The 11085-nt window shown below is 34.9% G+C and overlaps 1 protein-coding gene across 1 annotated transcript in view; it reads right to left on the reverse strand.

Annotated features, from left to right (window-relative positions):
- LOC149807303 (receptor-type tyrosine-protein phosphatase delta-like) overlaps window positions 1–10803 on the reverse strand; it is a 434670-nt gene extending 423867 nt beyond the window's left edge. Inside the window, exon 1 of the mRNA XM_089965081.1 lies at window positions 10254–10803. The gene's annotated coding sequence lies outside the window, so the exon portion shown is untranslated. The remainder of the gene's footprint in view (window positions 1–10253) is intronic.
- Between the last annotated feature and the right edge of the window lie 282 nt (window positions 10804–11085).

The raw sequence follows: 11085 nt of genomic DNA on the forward strand, positions 1-11085 counted from the left end.
GTAGAGAGATCACTTGTACCATGTGGGATGTTCTGGCATGAGTAATTTTTAGGTAATTTATTAAGGATATGGTATTCCTTCACACTTTGATTTGAATCGTCCTGCTCTAATTGTCCTTTTTTTTTTTTACACTTTCCTGCTTTGAAATTGTTCATGTAGTTAGTTCAGTTCTCTTGCATTCCCTTTTGTTGAAGTAGCAGTGAATACCAACAAACAAGAACAGTTTCCTTAAGTCATCATTTCCCATTGGCACTTGTATAAGCCCATTTATAATCTACTATTGACTTTCAATTAATCCTATTTCTTTCTGTCAAGCTGCTCTTGTGGAATTTCCATGTTTGGTCCAACATTACAGAATGATAACCATTTTAGTCACACAGTGCGTATTCATTCCATTCAAATCCACACTGTTCTTGAAACTTTGCATCCCATCGCAAGAATCCAAATCGGCATGAGATGATATCTGCATGGTTATGGAAGGCTGCACTCTACATGCCGGCATTGTAGAAAATATGAACTATGTGATATGAAAGAGCTGCGTCATCTTAGAAATTAAAATTACATGACTCTTGAGGTCTCCACTAAATATAGGAGTCTAAATGTTAGGTTCTCACTTTATCAGTAATGTATTTTGAGATAATTTAATTGCAATGAAGTTAATACAGGTTGTTGATGAACTCATCTATATTACATGGATACTGTATTAGAGGTTACCACACCTTATGTATATCATTCAGTTATCTCCTTTACACCAGTCATAACATTTCAAGGAAATAAAATCTCACATTTTCAGTGACTGGTTATGAAAATAAAGAGAAGATTTGTGAAGTATTATATTAGCCCTCAGTCTTGATGCAAATGTAAGTAGAAGCAATTTAATAATTTCTCACAGTAAAGTTTACAAGTTTAAAAACTGATAAGGTATGTTCTGCTTGGATCTGAGATAAGTTTATCTCTATCTTATGCCAATTATTATTAAATTCTTATGTAGAAGAAATATACTTTATATGTATCTATATTATCTAAATTATTCACCCTTTTATATTAGATGGAAATGAACACAACTTCACTTGAAATTTGGGTACCTGTAAGGGATGTTATAGCACAGTTGCCTTTGGGCTGTCCTTGGACCTGTTGGGCCCTGCCCCATATATTTGTCCAAGGTAAGGTCATCAAACTTTCACTTCTCATTTCTCGCATTGCTGATTTTGCCTCCTTTAATTCCTTTATCATAAGCTACCTCTCCCTTTTAGATAAACACATTCCTCCTGTTTTTAACTCCATTTGATGTGCTATACTTAGTGTTTATATTTGGCATTTTTCTGTATTTTATTCCCCTAATTTCACCCCCCAATCCAACATAACCACTTATAAGCTGTGATTTACTATATTTGGTGACTGATTGGCTTATTGAAACAATTTTATTCACATTACAAAGGAGGAAAGCTTACTATTTGTGTTACAATGAGGATGGGTAGGTGGACCTTTGTGTGAGGACTGGTGGTTAGTGACCTCTTGTATCTGCAGATAGTGTAAAGTGGTCAAAGCTTATACTTTATAATAAGATTGGGTCATGTCCACCGGTCTCTGATGTTAAGTTCTGCACCTACCAAACAAATATAAATTCCTTTCTTTTAGGTGAATTGTACATTTTGAAGTAGGAAAGGTACATACTATTTGGTACATTGACCTTTGACCTAGTTATTACATAATATGACATAATGTGATTTATCCCATATCACCTATGTGAAGTTCAATAAGTGCTGATATGAATAAGATACAACTCATAGCTGAAAGAATTCATTTTATTTCAAAAGATGATTTTGATGGTGAAGCAAAAGTATGAAAACAATAGTTCAAACAGCTCAATGACATTTCTATACACATTCATATAAGACATAGGCTAGTACCTCATCAAATTGTTTTTCACAAGTGAGACTAAGTATATTTGTTACTTATACAGTCCCGAACTATTTCACAAATTATTGGAAAAATTAAGTTTTGCTATAGGTATAACGGTACCAATTGCGCAAGTCCAGGTGGGCGGAGCTTAAGGTGTATGGAACATTGTATTCAGAATTAAAGAACAACTCTAGCTGTGATTGGTGCATTATGTAAGAGCTGTACTTTCTGTTTGGCTTAAAAAAATGTTGAGCCTCTTGGCAACATGTGAGTTTGTGTTAATTTCTATCTAGATCATATTTTGTATTTTTTATGATTTTTTTAAAATATGGTACACATGGCTGAAAATGTGCTTGTTGTGACTAGATAACTCTTACCCCTGTCTAGTTCCAGTAGAGTTATCTCTCTTAAATGCAATGGAGTACATGGTTATGTCATTGTCAAATTGACAATCTAGCATTGTTCTATATGGCAGTGTGTGACATGCATGCCCAAGTAGGACAGAAAGTATATTTATTTCACAGAACATTAGCATTGAGGTATATGGAGAAACAATTGGTACCGTGATACCATAAAGCAGCCTTGCATTCTCATACCCACCAAGAGTGCTGTAATCCACATGGGGTAAAGCATCCTTGTAGTTTCATACCCCCAAGAATGTTGTAGTCTACATGGGGTAAAGCAGCTTTGTAGTTTCATACCTACCAAGAGCAATGTAGTCTGTATGGGGTAAAGCAGCTTTGTAGTTTCATACCCCCAAGAATGTTGTAGTCTACATGGGGTAAAGCAGCTTTGTAGTTTCATACCCCCCAAGAATGTTGTAGTCTACATGGGGTAAAGCAGCCTTGTAGTTGCATACCCCCAAGAATGTTTTAGTCAGCATGGGGTAAAGCAGCTTTGTATTTTCATACCCCCCAAGAGTGCTGTAGTTTACATGTGGTAAAGCAGCCTTGTATTTTCATACCCCCCAGGAGTGCTGTAGTCTGCATGGGTAAAACAGCCTTGTACTTTCGTACCTCCCAAGAGTGCTGTAGTCTGCATGTGGGTAAAACAGCCTTGTACTTTCGTACCTCCCAAGAGTGCTGTAATCTGCATGGGGTAAAACAGCCTTGTATTTTCATACCTCCCAAGAGTGTTGTAATCTGCATGGGGTTCAGCTGCTTCAGAATATTTTGTTTGGATATACAAGATCAATATTTTACTGGAGCTGTATGTTTCATAAGCCACTACACCTACCAACTTTAATGTGTGTAATGGTTATAACATCTTAACTTTTTGAATTGTTTTTAAATAGAGGCAAATACACATTCACCTTCATCCATTTTTGCAACCCCTTTCTAGCAGAAAAAAAAATGAATGCTCCTTTTCCTCCCAGGATTCACACTCTGGAAATACCAAGAGCTCTTATTGTTGCTTAAAATATATATAGCTCATATGGTTGCCTACAAATAATACATGTACTATGTGTGTGTGTTTGTATATGTATATAGTACATGTATTATTTATAGGTACATTATAACCAATGATACAAGCCATATGCATATATATATAGTACATGCACTATTAATTGGTAAACTGTAAGAAGTAATATGAGCCATTGTGCTGGCAATTACACTCCATTCATTTGTGAGGTGTAATAATTGCAATAATTACTTTCCATAAAGTCTATGCTACATGTATACTCGGAGGTTCACTGAGATGGATTTTCCTGTTAATTCCTCTTCTTAAACGATCTTTGATTTTCACACTTAATATGTCATCGCTACTAAAGCAAAAGTTAGTAGAGAACTGGTTGTACATGTACTGACCATTATGCATCAAGTTTATTTACTGATAATGTTTGCAAAATTTCTTTAAACTATATATATTGTTTACTTTTAAAATATATGCCCATTAATAGAACAATGACTACTCTCTATGGCCCTGAAGACATGTCTTACAAACTGAATCAAGTCATACATTTGATAAAAGATGTATAACAAATGAACTAATCACATACTGAGTGAGGTACAGAATGCCAGTGGTTTTTATATAAATAATTGTCAGCCATACACCTAATATCCCGATAATTGAAAAGTTGAATTTAGAATAATTTGCTTTATTGTATACCATGTAAACATTTAGGAAGTTTGGTTAAATGTTACAGCCCTCCAATGGTCAAGGTTCCATGTTGAGCACTGCCAATAATCCACGTTCAAGGCCTATTCTAGAAATTAAAGTTTGGGATTCGGAGGGCAGGGACTTTCTCCTCCCACTGATGCAAAGATGTGAATCTCTAACAGTTGTTAAGTATGTAATTGGTGTATCAAAAAATGTTCTCTATCTTTCCAAAAAATGGTGCTACTAGAGAGATCTGGAACAGATTGAATAATCTAACAGTCTATGTCATGGTGAGACTGGTTAAAATGTTTAGACGTAACATGATTTTCAAGCATTCAGTTACATTTTTAGCATATTTAAAAAAATTAATAAATTTGTTGTGGGGGCTGGAGGTGTTGGTGGGGTTGATTGGCAGATTATACCTTCTTACAAGGTGTCCACTTTATTTGGTTATCATTATCTAGAGGGTGAATGCCATCGGTGTTGTTGCCCGGATCAAGTAAATATTAATATAAAGAGTGAAACTTAAAAATGGAATAAATAGAGATCTGAGCAGATATAAAGAACAGAATGACATGAGCCCCCGTACATGAAATACAACAATTGAATAATTTACATAAACAACTGTGATAATATGTTACATTAGGAAGACACACTTCTCTTTTTAAATAAATCATTTCTCGAATTTCAAACACAAATATACTTATATAAATAGCTGATCCATTTTTAATGATAGAATTGGTTCATCATAGAATCAAGTGAACAGTCGAACTCATTGCCTTGTAAAACTTCATAACCTGCTTATTTCCGGTTCACTCCAACTTCACAGTGGCTGTTCTTTTTGGTCCTTTCACTTTTTTCTTCTCCAAATTCTCTATTGTCTTGCCTCTTTCAGCCCTCAAACATTGTGTGGGTAGGTGGATACATAAGCATGTAGATACTTGGATAAGTAGATACGTGGATACGTCAAATGGAGCTATTTCCCCTTTCTGTCAGAGATCCCACTGGGATTAAATCATTACTCCCCTCTTGTTATGTCAGATATGGTCCTATCGAAATTCAAACAGATACCAAAGGCTATCTAGTCAAGCCAAACATGGCAGACCATAAACAAACCTATTTTCATAAGATTAATATATTTCCTAATGGCTATTTCATCACTGACTGACATTAACATCACATGAGACATAACTATTTCATTCTCATCTCAAAAACACAAATGAATGAATGAAATTCATTACATGTCTTAGCTACATTATTTTTAGTGAATCCACACATTCAAGTCTTTAACATACATGAAATCTCACTTCATGGCTTAACAACGTTAATTTCAGTCAATACACACTCAAGTCTGTATCATAAGTCAAATCATTGGATTCTCGTAACTCATATCAAGAACATTGATCTACGGATTTAAACAAATGAATTCATGCAAATATAAGCAAATAAATTCAAGCAAATCATTATATTGGTATCAATGAATTACATGAGATTGAGGCAAATACCTTGTGCTTTGAAGTTTTGCTACTTCTACTGCCAGAATTGTGTCTGTTGACTTTCCATTGGAGTCTTCTATATTTTTTTCTCTTGCTGGAAAATGTAGACTGACTAAATTTTGCAATGGGGCATATTAAAAACCAAGAAATTTCATGTGGGAAACACCTCCCTTACTTAGCATAACCAATCAGAATTAAATATATCTACCACCTTTTATAAGTATGCAACAAAATGTGGTCAGCTTGACTTCTAGATTTCCAAATAACTGATTCTGGACAATTTCAACATTTTTTACACAAAGATTGAAGTTAACCTTTTCCTTCCAGTCTGCCTGACAGTTAAATAAATGAAGGCTTAATTAAGACTCACTTCTTCTCATGACACAGCCATTAAAAATCATTGCAGTATAGTGATTTAACACGCATCTGTCCCCATAAATCTAATTAATTGTTCTCTTGCCCAAATTAATGTGCTTTTATAGATGAACAGAAATTTGCACGCTTACATTAGTGTTATTTCTGTAATCCAGCATCCTAGAGTAGCCTGTGTATTATGTAAGAGTGTGATATATCATATTATGTACCCATATATTATTGGCAGAACTTTCCATCCTATTGTTAATCTAATGATAAATATATGATGTCTATATTACCATGTTTACAGCCATAATGCTGGGTCTGCTGGTATTCTAGAATGATAAAAATATGTCTATAGTGCTGTACATTTGTTTAAATGCCATATTAATGCAATATTGGTGGTTCTTACTGGTATTCTAGAATGATAAATATATGTCTATAATGCTGTAAAAAAATTTAAATGCCATACTATTGTGTGACTTTTTTTAGTGCCACATTCACTGCTACAATGCTAGGTCTTACTGGTATGATGTCCATATTACCATGTTTACTGCCATAATGCTGTCTGGGTCTACTGGTATGATTTCCATATTACCATGTTTACTGCCATAATGCTGTCTGGGTCTACTGGTATAATGTCCATATTACCATGTTTACTGTCATAATGCTGTCTGGGTCTACTGGTATGATGTCCATATTACCATGTTTACTGTCATAATGCTGTCTGGGTCTACTGGTATGATGTCCATATTACCATGTTTACTGCCATAATGCTGTCTGGGTCTACTGGTATGATGTCCATATTACCATGTTTACTGCCATAATGCTGTCTGGGTCTACTGGTATGATGTCCATATTACCATGTTTACTGCCATAATGCTGTCTGGGTCTACTGGTATGATATCCATATTACCATGTTTACTGCCATAATGTTGGGTCTACTGGTATGATGATGTGTGTGTGTGTGTGTGTGTGTGTGTGTGTTGGGTTTAATGGCACATCAGTACAATCCTGGCTATCCAGTGAGCAAATATTAAGCATTCAATAAAAGAGTTTGGTTTTGTGGGTTTTAATGACGTTTTTTAGCACATGATAGGCTATACATGGTAGCCTGTATGGGTGGAGAAAGATCCTAGGAAGAACTCAGAAAGAATCGCTGCTCCATTGGAAGCTAATGGAAAGCTTTCTCTCATAATCAGACCGGCCAAGCCGAGATTTTAACTCATGCAGACAGGTGAGATGTGTGAGTGATCTGCAAAGGCGAATGCCTTTGACCATTTGCCCATCACGTGCCTGTCCAAAAGTGGGCACATAAAACAAATATAAAGATAAAAATGAGTAAAATCCTTAAAACACAAAGTCAAATTTTGAATATACAAAAAATTTTTAAAAAATCCTAAACCCCCAGTATGAATAACAACATCAAGGGATGCATACCAGATCAGAAATATTGCCTCCAGCTCTCATGACATGTGGGTGGACACACAAAGCCTATTCTAAATCCAAGAGCCTACATCGGTACTATATATACAATCTTATAAGTAGAATCAAACTGCAAACAACAAGATCATGATCTGCCATATCAGAATGCACCTTCCAATTAGGGTGTGCATTATTTGTTCTACTGATTAGTCCCAACAATCTGCACAGACCCAGATCTGCCTACACATTATGTGCTGACAGATCTAGGTTTGTGCAGTTTGGAGTTGGACTTGCCTTATAAGTGAGTATATATGGTAATCATAATAGTGGCAGCAACAGCAGTATCAAGTCCATACATACTTGCTTATAAATCATATCCAACTGCAAACAACATTGACTCTGGTCTGCTGTTGCATAATTCACCATCAGATCAGTGTCTATGTTGTTTGTTCTACTTATTACTCCTTCACACTCTGCATAAATCCAGATCTGCAAGTGCATTATATGTTGGCAGAATTAGGTCTGTGCATTTTGCAGTTGGGCTCAGGTTGTAAGCGAGTACAGATGGTAGATATATTAGTAGCAATCAGAATACTACATGTAGCAGCAGCAGTCATGGTTCCTATTTCCATAAATTCCATGGTCTTAATGGAAGTTCTAAATTATAGTTGTTAATCTATTTTTATTGTAAGGAGAAGTCTATGGACTCTGATGTGAAATCTACATACCTGTCACTTTCCATCCTGCCAAAGACTCATCACCATCCCAGCACTTCATCATAGCCATATGAATTCTAGCATGGGGCACAGGTACAGTAATGAATTAGCAGCAGGGGCACAAAAATTGCATTCTTGATGCCATTTCTCCCACAAGCTCCCATTTAAGACTTTTTTGTGAACCTTTCCTGCTATTTTATGCCTAGAACATTACATGACACTTTGCTGCCAACTTATATCTTTAGGGAGGATGAATATCCCGATGTATCAAGTATATCTATATTTTCATGGAGTATGAATACATCACTATGCATCAAGTATATCTATATTTTCATGGAGTATGAATACATCACTATGCATCAAGTATATCTATATTTTCATGGAGTATTAACATCACTATGTAACAAGTATACCCTATACTTTCATGGAGTATGAATATATCAATATGTATCAAGTATATCTATACTTTCATGGAGTATGAATACATCACTATGCATCAAGTATATCTATATTTTCATGGAGTATTAACATCACTATGTAACAAGTATACCCTATACTTTCATGGAGTATGACTATATCAATATGTATAAAGTATATTTATACTTTCATGGAGTATGAATACATCACTATGCATCAAGTATATCTATATTTTCATGGAGTATGAATACATCACTATGCATCAAGTATATCTATATTTTCATGGAGTATGAATACATCACTATGCATCAAGTATATCTATATTTTCATGGAGTATTAACATCACTATGTAACAAATATACCCTATGTTTTCATGGAATATGAAAATTACAATGTAAAATGTATACCCTATACAGTCATGGAGTATGAATATCACCATGTATCGTGTATACCCACCCTATACTTTCATGGAGTATGAATATCACTATACAAGTATACTCTATACTTTCATGGAGCATGAATATATCGCTATGCATCAATTACAGCATATAATCATGCAATAACAATTTACTAACAGTTTTAGGAAATATCATGTCTCTTAAAGCACACATTCCATGATAAGGGAGTGTAACATTAGGAACTGCCTAAGTATTCTAGTCTGAAGTATACAACAACAAAAAAAGACATGAAATTGCATGAACTCTGATCTGATGGGAGTACAAAATACATGACTATCTGGATCTACCCTATGGCAATTAGCCCTGTGCATTAGAAGCGAGTTCACTTAAATATTCTATTTTGAAAAAAAAGCAGAAAATGCATCTGCAGTCTGCACAAGTCATTAGGTCTATTATAAAGATCCAAATGTCCTGGGCCAGCAAACAAAGCACAACCCCTGCTGTGCATATTAATGATGCCAGGTCAGATACATTAGGTTCACACAGAAAAAGCTGATGTATGTACTGTACTAGATTTTTTTTAAACCCCTGTGGAAAGCAAATCAAACATTGGACACCTAATAACTTACAAACATTCTAGTCTTTATGATTTTTTTAAACCATAAAATCAACGGAGCACAAAACAAAACTGAAGGAAATGATCCTGGTATTCAGCATACACAAAACTTAAGAAACAAATGTAAATAAATGTCATTATATGAGATGCATTTAAAATAGAAAATAAAAATACCCCTCAAAACAGATTTCTCAAAAAACAATACATAACTGAAATGCAATAATCAATGAAGCTTTGTGATTTATTTCAATAGGTAAAGGCTACATTAAAAACAAACAACTAATATTTTGTCCCATAAAATAGTCTTAGCACCATGCAAAGGGGCAGGGATCGGGGCAGGGATCAGGCTCAGGTTACAGTCATGAATAAGAGAATTGTATATTCTAGAAGATTCCGACTCCAAAAGCAGTTGATTCTACAAATAGCTACTGTTCCACAGAGATTACAAAATATTTTGATTTTTTTTGTCTTGAAAATCTGTACAAAATATATATCCTAAAACTGAAGTTAGATCATGTATTTCCTTTTTCCCTGATAATGCAATGATCTTTTGTTTCCATCATAAATAAAAAAAACAAGACCCAACTGGTAATGGAGGTCACTAAATGCTAGCAAGTTTATCCATGAGGACTCCTAAAAGAATTCAGTAATCACATGCAGTCTGGTATGTTGATGGGAACTACTACTGTAGAAAGAGAGGAAATTTAAATGAAGACCACACAACATAAAAGGTTAGAAGATCACTCAAATAATAAACATGCTACCATGAAGTGTCTTAAAAAACCTGATAAGACGTAACATAACATTTAAATAAATAATTAATACTTACCTCTTTAAAGTTTAATCAATGAGTGAGGAAATTGATTGGTGCTACAAAGATTCCCAAAGCTCTTCCAGAACTGCACAGTAAATAAATTACAGAAAATTGCTACATCTAATTCCTTATCTTCAGGATCTGTAAAGCTTAGCAGAATATTGAAAATATTGATTCACTCATGCCCTGTAGTAATCCACTGGCAAGCAGGCTGTGTAGCCCAGTTAATTTCCAAAAGGAAAATGTATCCTGATTTTTGAATGAATTTGTTCCTGTTGATATTTCCAGTATATGAAAATAAAGTTATTTATCCTGCAAATGATGCAAATCACCTGGTAAGTGAAAAGTCTAAATCATGATAAGAGATCAAGGTTGACAGCTGCAGCAGTATAAAAGTGTAAGCTCTGGTGTTACTGGCCAGCCTCAACTATTGAACAAAGAGAATGAGTATGCACTACCATATAGTGTTGTATTTGAGACAAGTGTAATTTCTCCTGCTTGGAATATTGAAAATATTGATCCCATTACCCACCTATGGAGAGAAGAAGTGGAGAGAAAGAAACACACAGCTAGCAGCTAAATGCTCTACAATGAATCTGTTTTACAGGGAGTTCTGCTGCTGCTGTTACTGGTGTCAGAAGAGGGATGGCTTGGCTGTGCTGCAGATAAACACACACAAATCTATCTCTTACTCTACTAAACTGGCAAACAATGAACAAGTCAGCCAAATAAATTGGTCACCTGTCTGCCTCAGTAATAACTTGCTTTATGAAGCTTGCTATGAAGAAAATTTCAGCCCTGGTTAAGATTTTAATATATATTTATTTTGTTAGAAAGGAAAGTTTCA

The sequence above is a fragment of the Sinohyriopsis cumingii genome, chromosome 1 (assembly GCF_028554795.1).
Source record: "Sinohyriopsis cumingii isolate HCF-2022 chromosome 1, ASM2855479v2, whole genome shotgun sequence".
In the NCBI taxonomy this organism is placed as follows: domain Eukaryota; kingdom Metazoa; phylum Mollusca; class Bivalvia; order Unionida; family Unionidae; genus Sinohyriopsis; species Sinohyriopsis cumingii.